Source organism: Oryctolagus cuniculus, chromosome 8, assembly GCF_051225735.1.
Source record: "Oryctolagus cuniculus isolate XC-2025 breed Fujian yellow rabbit chromosome 8, ASM5122573v1, whole genome shotgun sequence".
Lineage (NCBI taxonomy): Eukaryota > Metazoa > Chordata > Mammalia > Lagomorpha > Leporidae > Oryctolagus > Oryctolagus cuniculus.
Genome location: NC_142874.1, coordinates 91924115 through 91937319, shown reverse-complemented (window position 1 = coordinate 91937319; position 13205 = coordinate 91924115). Strand labels below are relative to the sequence as shown.

General features: G+C 42.2%; 1 long non-coding RNA gene across 16 annotated transcripts in view; it reads right to left on the bottom strand.

The window, feature by feature from the left end:
- Positions 1-13205, bottom strand: part of LOC149125089 (uncharacterized) — a 40212-nt gene that overhangs the window by 25558 nt on the left and 1449 nt on the right. For 4 of the 16 annotated variants that reach the window (XR_016212371.1, XR_016212367.1, XR_016212372.1 and 1 more), the window contains exon 2: positions 11908-12007. This is a non-coding gene — a long non-coding RNA (uncharacterized LOC149125089). Of the gene's footprint in view, positions 1-1906; positions 3473-3602; positions 3682-5075; positions 5192-6403; positions 6871-9002; positions 9329-11325; positions 11414-11907; positions 12008-13205 lie in introns of those variants that run through there. The other 12 variants (XR_016212362.1, XR_016212361.1, XR_016212365.1 and 9 more) reach the window with 10 other exon arrangements.

Here is a 13205-nt window from a genome sequence, read left to right as displayed (position 1 = left end):
CTGCAATACTGTGTTAAAACATACAGATTTAATTCATAACAGCAACAAAAATTTAGGGAGCACAAATAAAGTGTTAGAGGGTATTTTTACAATGTCCATAGAGTGGCAGAAGTACTAATATACATATTAGAATTTTAGAAGTCAGGGATGAGCAATCAGCTTCCTAGAGGAATTAAGATAGTGAGCAACAACAACAAAAGAATAGTGAACACAGAACTAAAAGTCTAAGAAAAAGATGAACTAATTTCCTAAAAACTTGATAAATTGCAAAGGAAGTAAAGAAAAAAGCTTGGGGCCGGCACTAGGGTGTAGCAGGTAAAGCTGCCGCCTGCAGTGCCAGTAACCCATATGGGCACTGGTTCGTGTCCTGGATGCTCTACTTCTGATCCAGCTCTCTGATATGGCCTGGGAAAGCAGTGGAAGATGGCCCAAGTCCTTGGGCTCCTGCACCCGCGTGGGAGACCCAGAAGAAGCTCCTGGCTCCTGGCTTCGGATCGGCGCAGTTCCAGCAGTTGCAGCCAATTGGGAAGTGAACCAGTGGATGGAAGACCTCTCTCTCTGCCTCTTTTTACTCTGTTTAACTCTGACTTTCAAATAAATAAATCCTTAAAAAGAAAACTTGTAAACCAGGTGGGACAAATAAAATACGGTAGGGTGGCACTTCTAAAGCTCCATATATCAGTACTCACATTAAATGTAAATTAGTATTCCCAACTAAAAGACAAAGTGTCACCTTGGGCTAATAAAATACACCTTTAGCTTATTTTCAAGAGACAAAAAAATTTTTAAAAGATTTGTCTCTTTGAAAGGCAGAGTTATAGAAAGAGGAGGAGAAACAGAGAAAGACATCTTCCATCTGCTGGTTCACTTCCCAAATGGCCACAATTGCTGGGGCTGGGCCAGGCTGAAGGTAGAAGCCAAGTGGAACAGCCTAGACTTGAACCAGCGTCCATACAGGATGCTGGCATTGCAGGCAGCTTAACCCACTATGACACAAATTTTAAATATTTACACACACACCATATATATATATATATAGCATGTATATATACAAATATATACATGTACATATATATATATATACACACACACACACACCCCTGTAAAACTAACAGATAGATAGATGGTGTGGCCATGCTATTATCCAAGTAGCATTTATACAAGAAGCAAAACGAGATATAAAAAGGTCCTTTGTAAGGGTCCTAATAGGAAACAAATAACATTCAGGTTGGGATCATTTAGTAAGGATTTATTTACAGTGGGACTGATAACAAATTTGTGTGTAGGGTACAATGGAATCATAAGGGATAGTTCTGTAACCCAGGGCTAACAGCAGGGGAGCTGTACCACCTTTACACCCAAAGACACAAAGGGATGAGGAAGTTACCAGAATCTGGAAGGAGAGAAAATTGTGAAAAATTCACTTCAAGGGATGCAGTGGCTTTTTGTTAGAGTACGCACCCAGTTACAAGGTAGCCTGATTTCTACAAGGCAATCCAGTTACGAGGTAACCTCTAACAAAGGGAGCAGTGAAATAAATACCCTCATCTCACTCTTTTTTCACCAGTATCCTCCTGTCAGCTACTAAGTCATCATGCAGTGGTGTTAATTCAGTCATATGTTCACTCAAAACCAAAAACATTAGCCACCCCAGAATTCTTCATACACAGTAGAGAAGAAAAGAAGTAACAAAACACAGTTTCATAGAACCTGCTTTTTCACTGGTCATAAGGCCTAGAGTCATAAGCACAACTGCTTTCTTTTACCACCTATTCTAGACTTCTCTCAATCTTTACCAACAGCTAAGCTGAATGGAGTTATTTTACAGGTGAAGTAACCAAGATAACAGTCTTGTATGATCCGAGTCCTAGTGGAGGTCCTTAGGGGGTCATACCCCCTCCTTTTTTTTTTTTTTTTTTTTTTTTTTTTTATTGGACTACTGGCCGAGAGAGCACTGAATGCATCTGAGTGAATACCCTACATTATACATGAAGTAATACTGAATCCAGTTTTCTCCTGTTAAGTAGGAGCCTCACCGTTGCCAGTACAGGGATCCCCTTTTCTGTTGGCTTAGTGATATAAGCAGTTCAAACTTGCTGGTGAACACCATCTGCGTCTAATTAATTGAAACCATTTTTCCTGTGAAGCATTCCTCCACTGCACACAAGGACACTGGAAGCAACTAAAGTTTCAGGGACCAGAAAATTCTTTAAGTGGGTTATTAGGGTATAATAGAGCAACTGCCAAAAAGGTGTATCTTTGTGCACCATAATGGTATATACAAGAATGTTCATAGTAGTGCTTTTCATAATAGCCAAAAAAATAAACATTTCCAACTTCCTACAACAGTAAAATGGATAAATTGTAGTATATACATAAAGTAGAATATTGCATAATAGTGCAAATGAATGTACAACTTTTACCAGTAACATGAATGAATCTCAAATGAAGGAAGTCAGACACAAAAGAATGCACTATGTATAATTCAATTTATATAGTGGTTAATTATTGATGAAACTAATTTTTGGTTTCAGAACAGAAGATGTGACTACCTTGATTAAAAGACACAATTTTCTACTGTCCTGAATAGATATTCTAACATGTTTCAGGCTACTGGACCCCTAAGACACTTGTAGGTCCTGGAAGTTTTGTAGGGTTTCTAGTGTACCTCCTACCATGCATATGTCTTACCAATGTGTGTAAATGCTGGATACTATTTGCTAATTTCACTACTATAATGAATCAATGTGATGTTCTATGGTGTAACAAGATTACCAAGGTCTCTTAATACCATAAAAGAGAGTTGACGTAGGATAAGATAGTAGGAGGGTTACTGTTGTCCTTGCTATCTAAACCCAATCTGCTAATTTTCTTTACTGACTGCAGTGTGTGTGTGTGGGGGTAATTCCAGATCAATATCATGTCATGTTTATTAATTTCCTCCAAAGAAGATATCATATCTAAGACAGTTACTGCAAATGTCATCTCCGCTTGCTTAAGCTTTGCAATAATGTGCTGTTATCCTTCATTACCCACCTGGTTTTTACAGTATTCTGTAAGACCTACCTGGTGACCACACAGGTAGTGGAAATGGCAATGTGGTAAGAATCCTCATGCCAGCATGACAGTGTTAATATCTGCAATTTCCTCAGGCATGCAATGCTGCTTTGCATTTACTATCTTGATGAGGAGTGGCAGAAGGCAGTCTTGAGCTTCCATGTAGCTTTTTTGTATTAGTCATTTTTTAAAAAAGATTTATTTATTTATTTGAAAGAGTTATATAGAGAGGAGAGGCAGAGAGAGAGAGAGAGAGGTCTTCCATCCACTGGTTCACTCCCCAATTGACTGCAATGGGTGTAGCTGCGCTGATCCAAAGCCAGGAACCAGGAGCTTCCTTCGGGTCTCCCACGTGGGTGCAAGGATCCAAGGATTTGTGCCATCTTCTACTGCCTTCCCAGACCATAGCAGAGAGCTGCACAGGAAGTGGAGCAGCCAGGACTTAAACCAGTGCCCATATGGGATGCGGCACTGCAGGCAGTAGCTTTACCTGCTAAGCTATAGCGCCGGCCCCTATTAGTCACTTTTATTCATCACTATAATACCTCAAAGAAGGAAGATTTATATTTGCTCATGGTTCTGCAGGTTCACAGTCCAAGACTGGATGGGCCCCATCAGGGTCTCCTGTGTGGTAAGACAGAGATTGACAGTGGCAGAGTGTATGCAAAGGAATGACCATATGTTGAGCCAGGAAGCAGAAAGACAGTGAGCATAATCATCTCTATGTGCTCTCCTTATATAAAGCCATCATTATACACCATGAATACTTTAAAAACATTTTTATTTATTTTGATTTTATTTGAAAAGCAGAGAGGGGCCAGCATTGTGGTATGGTGGGTTAAGCCACTGCCTATAATACTGGTATCCCATATGAGAACTATCTCAAGTCCTGGCTGTTCCATTTTCAATCCAGCTCTTTGCTAATATGCCTGAAAAAGCAGTGTAAGATGGCCCAAGTATTTGGGTTCCTACTCCTATTGTGGAAGACCTGGATGAAGCGCTTGGCTCCTGGCTCCGGCCTGGTTCAAACTTGGCTACTGTGGCCACTTGGGGAGTGAACTAGTGGATGGAGAATCTCTCTCTAACTCTGCCTTTCAAATAAATAATCTTTTTTTTTTTTTTGATAGGCAGAGTGGACAGTGAGAGAGAAAGAGAGAGAGAGACAGAGAGAAAGGTCTTCCTTTTCCATTGGTTCATCCTCCAGTGGCCGCTGCAGCTGGCACACCATGCTGATCCAAAGCCAGGAGCCAGGTGCTTCTCCTGGTCTCCCTTGCGGGTATAGGGCCCAAGGACTTGGACCATCCTCCACTGCCTTCCCGGGCCACAGCAGAGAGCTGGACTGGAAGAGGAGCAACCGGGACAGAATCTGGTGCCCGACAGGGACTAGAACCCGGTGTGCTGGCGCCGCAGGTGGAGGATTAGCCTATTGAGCCACAGTGCCGGCCCAAATAAATAAAACTTAAAAAGCAAAGTAAAGAGAGAGAATGAGATAGAGACAGAGATCTTCCATTCACTGGTTCACTTCCCAAATGTATGAAATAACTGGGTTGGGCTAGGCTGAAGCCAGGAGTCTGGAACTTAATCCAGGTCTCCCATGAGGGTGGCAAGGAATCAGGTACTGGAGCCATTACCTCTTGCCACCCAGGTGTGCACTGGCAAAAAGTTAAGAGTTAGATATGGAGCTAGAATTGGATGTTCACTCTCAAGCAGGGTTTAAAGTATTGCACCCTAAGCTTGCCCTCTTTGACCCTAACTACTTACTCCAATCTAAACATTTCCCAAAGGTACCACTTCCAGAAACCATAATTGGATTAAGGTACCACCCTTACTCCATTAACCATTAACATAAGACTTTGGGGACCAAATACTGAACACAAGGACCTTTGAGTAACATGCAAACTAATATTCAAAGCATAGCTCATTCTGCCCTTAACAGCATTTCACACCATGGGTTAGAAAACCAAAAGTCTGATTGCTTATTATTAAAATATATCTATTCTGACTATATAGCTACATACCTGGGACTGGAGATGGGTTCCTCTGGATCCACTGTTAGCTGCTCATGCCAAGACTCCATCTATCACTTGACTTAGGTCTTCTATGCTGACCAGTTTCTCAGTGTGGAATTCTGGGTCTTCAGATATTAGTATATGATTAGAGATAGTATGCAATAGACCTTAAGAGATCTGGATACTTTCCTTTCTCCAGGAAGCTGGTACTGGTCCCTCTAGAGAATGGTTAGAGCAGTGATTTCCTAAATTTTCTCCTTATTGGAATTACCTGGGTAATTTTTTTTTTTTGACAGGCAGAGAGAGAGACAGAGAGAAAGGTCTTCCTTTGCCATTGGTTCACCCTCCAATGGCCGCTGCAGCTGGCGTGCTGCAGCCAGCGCACCGCGCTGATCCGAAGCCAGGAGCCAGGTGCTTCTCCTGGTCTCCCATGCGGGTGCAGGGCCCAAGGACTTGGGCCATCCTCCACTGCACTCCCGGGCCACAGCAGAGAGCTGGCCTGGAAGAGGGGCAACCGGGACAGAATCTGGCGCCCCTACCGGGACTAGAACCTGGTGTGCCGGTGCCGCAGGCGGAGGATTACCTATTGAGCCGCGGCGCTGGCCACCTGGGCAATTTTTAAAAATACCAATACCGGGGCCGGTGCTGTGGCGCAGTGGGTTAAAGCCCTGGCCTGAAGCGCTGGCATCCCATATGGGCGCTGGTTCTAGTCCCGACTGCTCCTCTTCCAACCCAGCTCTTTGCTATGGCCTGGGAAAGCAGTGGAGGATGGCCCAAGCCCTTGGGCCCCTGCACCCACGTGGGAGACCTGGAAGATGCTCCTGGCTCCTGGCTTCAGATCAGCGCAGCTCCAGCCGTTGCAGCCATCTTGGGAGTGGACCAGTGGATGGAAGACCTCTGTCTCTCTCTACCTCTCTGTAACTCTTTCAAATAAAAAACAATACCAATGCCTAGGTCTCACCCTGAGAGATTATAACTGAATTATCCTACAAGGTATTGAAATGTGCAGACTGGTTTGGGAACAATTCATGATACACAGCTGTGATTCCAATGTAGCTTTCGCAAAAGAATGCAGTTTCTTTTCATCAGTCAAGGAGTCCAAAGTCTGAGAAAGAGATGAGATCTTTCTAGTTTCACAATAACATGTTAACTTATTTCTCAGAATTTTTATACCTATCCATCAATAAGCATCTTAGTAGGTTATCTATTTTGTTTCAAGAACTCTTTTTTTTTTTTTTACAGTTTATGGATTACAATGGCTTTCCCCCCACATAACTTCCCTCCCACCTGCACCCCTCCCATCTCCCGCTCCCTCTCCCATTCCATTCACATCAAGATTCATTTTCAATTATCTTTATATACAGAAGATCTATTTAGTATATATTAAGTAAAGATTTCATCAGTTTGCACCCACACAGAAACACAAAGTGTAAAATACTGTTTCAGTACTAGTTATAGCATTACTTCACATTGTACAACACATTAAGGACAGATCCCACATGGAGTAAGTACACAGTGACTCCTGTTGTTGACTTAACAATTTGACACTCTTGTTTATGGCGTCAGTAATCTCCCTAGGCTCTAGTCATGAGTTGCCAAGGCTATGGAAGCCTTTTGAGTTCGCCGACTTCGATCTTATTCCAACAGGGTCATAGTTAAAGTGGAAGTTCTCTCCTCCCTTCAGAGAAAGGTACCTCCTTCTTTGATGGCCCCGTTCTTTCCACTGGGATCTCACTCGCAGAGATCTTTCATTTAGGTCTTCTTTTTTTGTTTCAAGAACTCTTGATCACTTCACCATTAGCATCTTTTTTCATGGGGTCAAAACAGTATGATTAACATTCTATCCTTTGATTGATTGTGGTAACCCTGCCCACTTTATCTCTAATAGTTGTATGTCTCTACCACTTTGGGATTCTATCCCTGCCACTGAGATCAGGAACCCCAATTTTACCACAGTATTCATCATCATGTCTGGCAAACAAAGATTGCTATTTCAGGGTTCTTTGGGAATGCTGATGCTCCCGTCATCATTGCATTCCTAAGTGACTTGAAAATTGAGGATGGCTAAGAGTCTTTGTATTTCAGGAAATATCTGGCATTTGGACCATTTCACTTGTACACTATTACCGAGACCAAGCCTCATCCTAGCAAACTATTAATGCCAACATAATACATCTTGATTCTTGGGTGAGTATATTTATGCCAATAAATCTGCCTTGATTTTATTTTGTATTTATTCTTCCTTGGTAATAACACTCTTAGAACTCACTTCCATAGATACCTGCCAGGTTCCTGCTGATTAAATTGGCAAGGTCTAAGAAAAAAAAAAAGCAACGAAAGAACAAAAAAAATAATAAAAACAAAAAGAAAAGAAAAAAAGAACAATAAAAAACAAAGAAAAAACAAAAAAAAAAACCAAGAAAAAAAAAACAAAAATAAATAAATTGGCAAGGTCTCTTTCTCTTTTTAAAAGGTTTATTTATTTGAGAGACAGAATTACAGAAAGAGAGAAGGACAAAGAGGTCTTCTATCTATTGGATCACTACCCAAATGGCCACAATGGCCGGAGCTGAGCTGTTCCAAAGCCAGGAGCTAGGAGCTTCTTCCGGGTCTCCCACATGGGTGCAAGGGCCCAAGCACTTGGGCCATCTTCTACTGCTTTTCCCAGGCCATAGCAGAGAGCTGGGTTGGAAGTGGAGCAGCCAGGACTGGAACTGGCACCCATGTGAGATGCCAGCACTGCAAGTGGCAGCTTTACCCACGATGTCACAGTGCCAGCCCTGGCAAAGTCTTTTAATTCTTGTGTATGCTGTCTCCTTCCAGAGCAGGCTTCATACTTTCTTAACCAAGTTGTTTGGGAATTTAACTGGAGGCATTGGGAGACGGGAAGTTGAGGACAGCATGTATTAGCTTTTGAGGAGGAAAGTGGTCACCAAGGCCCTCCATGTAGAGGCTGATCCTCTGAGAACAAGGGAGGTTGAGGGGAATATGGAGGTTCAAAGTTCTAATTCTTGTCACCCAAATGTTCCTATCCTGTCTATGCTTTCACCTTAGAATGATTAACTGGAAAAATCAGGCATTTAATTGGTACGATAAATCTGCAGCAGTTTCAGAATATAAGAAACTCCTTCAAAACTGCAGCAGAGGAGTTGATGCTCCATATGCATTTTTTTTAAGATTTATTTATTTGAAAGAGTTACATAGAGAGTTCAAGAAAGAGAGGTAGAGAGAGAGAGAGAGATGTCTTCTATCTGCTGGTTCACTCCCCAATTGACTGCAATGGCTGGAGCTGCACCGATCTGAGGCCAGAGGCAGGAGTCTCCTCCAGCTCTTCCATGTGAGTGCAGGGGCCCAAGGACTTGGGTCATCTTCTACTGCATTCCCAGGCCATAGTAGAGAGCAGTATCGGAAGTGGAGCAGCCAGGACTCAAACCAGCGCCCATATGGGATGCCGGCACTGCAGGGAGCGGCTTTACCTGCTGTGACACAGCTCTGGCCCCTCCATATGCATAGTTTTTCTTTTTGTTTTTCTTGTGGCCATTCTGTCTAGGAGGAGGTCAGGCATATCCACAATTTTCATAATTACTACTATTACCATAGTGATACATTCTTCCCACCTTCACTCCATCCTATGCTATTATGGTGATACAATATGGATGTTGTCCCCCAGGGTTCACGTGTTGGATGCCTGTGGAACATTTAAGAGGTGAAGCCTAGTGGGAGGTGATTGAGTCACTGAGGGCATCACTCTTGGAAGAGATTAATGTGGTTCTCATGGGATTCTGGTTGGTTCCCATCAAAGAGAGTTGTTACAAAAGAGCAAGACTGGCCCTTTCCTGGACTCTGGCTTTGGAGACTAGCTTTAGGAGGGCACGGTTTTCATCACTAGTCAACCTGAGTAGAGATTCTGGAGGGTCTCCCAGACCTTTTACTTACTCCATTGCTCTGGCTGTCTTGTGGAGTGGAGATAGGCAGAGAGCCAGTCGAGCTTGGGTGCTGAGATCCTCCATCTATTTTTTCTGGGACAGTATGCTGAAGTGTTCAAGGTTGTGTGCCTTCTTCCAGTGCAGCAGTGCAGCCAGTTGCAGAAATCTGTGTGCTGTATGCAGGCCTCCATGGAGGATGGTGGGGCACTGGCTACAAGGGGCAAGTTGGGTGATGCTTCCCAGTTAAGAGAATCTATAGAACGAGGCATGCTGTGGAGTTCATTCACAGGCCTCGTGGTGGAGTCCCACAAGCCAGTTACCAGGATCCATGGCCATCTGTTGGGAATTAAGTACTAGCTGCTGGTGTGCCTCAGCCTTTTATCCAGCATCTAACTATTCCCAGACTATTCAGTTATGAGATTCCCTGAATGTTTAGTTTTTTTTTTTTTTTTAAGATTTATTTGTTTGAAAGGCAGAGTTACAGAAAGGGAGAGGTAGAGAGAGGAAAAGTCTTCCATCCACTGGTTCACTCCCCAAATGGCCACAATGGCTAGAGATGGGCCGATCTGAGGCCAGGAGCCAGGAGCTTCTTCCAGGTCTCCATGCAGGGAGCCCAAGGACTTGGGCCATGTCCACTGCTTTCCCTGGCCATAGCAGAGAGCTTGATTGGATGTAGAGCAGCTGGGGCTCAAAGTGCTACCCATAAGGGATGCTGGCACTACAGGCAGTGGCTTTAACCTCTAAGCCACAGCGCTGGCCCCTCCCTGAATGTTTTGCATGCAGTAAATCAGCAGTGGTCTCCTTGGGCAGCATCAAACAAACTTAAGGAAACTAGCCATTCCCTTCACTCTTTCCCCCTGCAAGAATTCCTAGGCCATGGAGGCCTCTTTTGGATCTGAGCTGTGGTGCCTTGGGGAGGACAATGTGAGTCAAGTAAACTGTTCTTACCCTCTTCAATGCATCCATTATTGGAGTTTTTGCTCTACCTACGTGCTGAAACCTTTGAGTTGGAGTCCCAAGCTCCGTTAAAGATAATCATCTTGTCTGTGAGTGGTTGTTATCATCAGTATTTCTGAAACCCTTTGAGGGCTGGGACTTCATATTCCACCATCCTGATGTCAGTTAGGGTGAAAATGCTGCTCTGAGTTTACTAACTCAAAGGTGAACACATCTTACTTTATTTATTAATTTATTCTAAACACACAAGTAGCATAACAAAGCATTAGTCAGATTCTTGTTTTCTTTAATGTTTAGTTTATCAATGCTTAGAGAAGACTAATTCCAGACTTCTGAGGTAAATGAGAATGTGCCCTATTACTTTATTATTTTACTACTTAATGATTATATATGCAGATCACAGTGAGCACAGAATTTCTAAGGGAAAAAATATGGCTTCTAAAAAAAGAAAAACTTCCAAAATCTATGGAATTAAGCCTTTAATTATGCATATACATGTCTTTATATTTACTTTTTAAAAATGTTTTATTTATTTGAAAAGCAGAGTTAGAGAGAGGGAGAGTGATCATCTGCTGGTTCACTCCCCAAATGGCTGTAATGGCCAGGGCTTGGCCAGGCCAAAGCCAGGAGCTTCTTCTGGGTCTCCAGCATGGATGGCAAGGGCCCAAGCACCTGGTCCATCTTCCACTGTTTTCTCAGGCACCTTAGCAGGGAGCAGGATCAGAAGAGGAGCAGCTGGGTTTGAACCAGTGCCCAAATGGGATGCTGGTGTTATAAGCAGCAGCTTCACCCACCAATACTGCAACACTGAGCCCTATATTTGCTTTTAATCATAATCTTTTTTCTAGTCAATGATTCCAACAGTGATCAATCAATATACACTCATGGAATTATAGAGTATAAAGGTTCTTTCAAAGCTCATTCTAGGGGTAGCTGTTATGGTGTGGTCGGTTAAGCTACTGCCTGTGAAGCTGTGAGCATGGGTTCAGGTCCTGACTGTTCTGCTGCTGATCCGGCTTCCTGCTAATGTGCCTGGCAGAGCAGTGGAACATGGTCTAAATACTTGGGCCTTTATCACCCACATGGGAGAGCAGGATGGAGTTCCTGGTGCCTGGCTTCTGCCTGGCCCAGCTCTGGCCACTGCAACCATTTGGGGAGTAAACCAGCAGATGGAAGGAAGATCTCTAAACTGCCTTTATAAATAACATCTTAAGAAAAAAAAAAAGCAACTCATTCTATTTCATTAGGGGGCTAAGAATTTTACAGAGGGAATTCTATAGACTGCTTTTTTTTTGGTAATATAAAGTTCTAGGGAAGATAACTGAAAAATAGTTTAATTACTGACTTACAATAATTAACAAATAGCAAAACTCCAGTTTTGTTTTTGTAATTTAACTTTTATTTCCAGTTTTCTGTACTTCCTCTTAAAGCTGTGGGCAATGCAAAGCAGTTCAAATGAAGTTCCTTCCAATAAAGAGGAAGTACAATGTAAGAATGCTGAACACCAAAGTCAAAATACTCATTTTAAAATGAGTTTCTTGGTCCCTTAAAAAATATTTGAGCAGGGTGGTGTTTGACCTAGCTGTTGGAATGCCCACATCCATAGTGGAGTTGCTTGGAATCAGTTTCCGCTCTTGCTCCTCAGTTTAGCTTCCTCATAATACAGACCCAGTGAAGCTGAAGTGACTAGGTTCCTGAATCCATATGATAGCTTGTTTTGAGTTCCTGAGTCTCAGTTTCAGTCCTAGCTGAAACTGGGGGCTGTTGTGGACATTTGGAAAATAGGGTGGCAGAGGGGAACTCTTTCAATTAAATAAAAAATAACTTTGGAAAAACAAACAGATATTATTTTCACTGTGCTTCTATGTAATAATTATCAATTTAATCTCAAACCCAGCTCAAGGTAAGTCTCTCAATTTGTTTAAACATATTATATTCTCTTAATTTCATCTACTCACCCAATCATGGATCAGTGACTCTTTTTCTCTTTCGTTTCCTTGATCACATGTCCCATTTGTTGGTTTATTCATTTAGGAGGAACATACTCTCCATTAGCTTCTGGGAAAAAAATGCATGGAATATGTATTTTCTTGAGCCCTTTCGAGTTTAAAAATTATTTTATTCTAGTTTCACAACTGGTTGATCATTTGGCTTGGTACAAAATTCTAATTTTTCTGTGAAACTTTGAAGCATTATTCCCATGTGCTTAGTTTCTAGAGTTCCTGTTGAGAAGTCCTGTACATTCACCTTTGTGTGCATGATGAAATCTAATTTTTTTTTTGTCTAAAAAACTTGTATAAACTTTTCTTTGACTTAATAGGACACAGTAATGGGGAGAAGGGAGATAAAATTCCATACAGCTAACAGAGAAGGAGCTCCAGAAATCTGCATGGGGTTCCCTTAAACTTTTTACTTGAGGGTACTTCCAAAAGTTCATGGGAAATGGAATTAAAAGATAACTTCATTTTAGTGCAAAAACAATTTGAAATCCATGCATGGGAGGGTGAGGGGGTCTTCCAAAAGTTCATGAAAAATGTGTATTTTAAAAAAACTATTCATGGATTTCAAAATCTTTTGGCTTATGCTTTTTTAAAAAATTTTTTTTTTAATTTTTTTATTTTTTAGACAGGCAGAGTTAGACAGTGAGAGAGAGAGACAGAGAGAAAGGTCTTCCTTTTTCCGTTGGTTCACCCCCAAGTGGCGCATCGCGGCTGGTGCACTGTGTTGATACGAAGCCAGGAGCCAGGCAGGGACCAAGGACCTGGGTCATCCTCCACTTCACTCATGGGCCACAGCAGAGAGCTGGCCTGGAAGAGGGGCAGCTGGGACAGAATCTGGCGCCCCGACCGGGACTAGAACCTGGTGTGCCAGCACCGCAAGGCAGAGGATTAGCCTAGTAAGCCACGGCGCTGGCCTGGTTTTTGCCTTCACATTTACTTTTAATTCATTTTCTCAATTCCCTTTGTACTCATAACAATCTTAATTAGGTATTCAATAGTCTATGTGATTAGTATCAAAGCACTGGTTCAACCACTATAAAAAACAAATTATGTCTTTTAAGGAGAGTTTAAATGTAAGAAACGCCAGTGAGACCTGAATTTGAATACTATGTCACAAGGTGGTAAGTAAGCCTGTCATTCCTTTTTTAGAACGTTATCTTCAGACCCTCTCTCTGTTTTATGTACTGCCAAGAAGGCACGGTTGCGAAAATGAAATCCAAATTAAAAATATATGTAAAAACAGGATTTAAATTTTA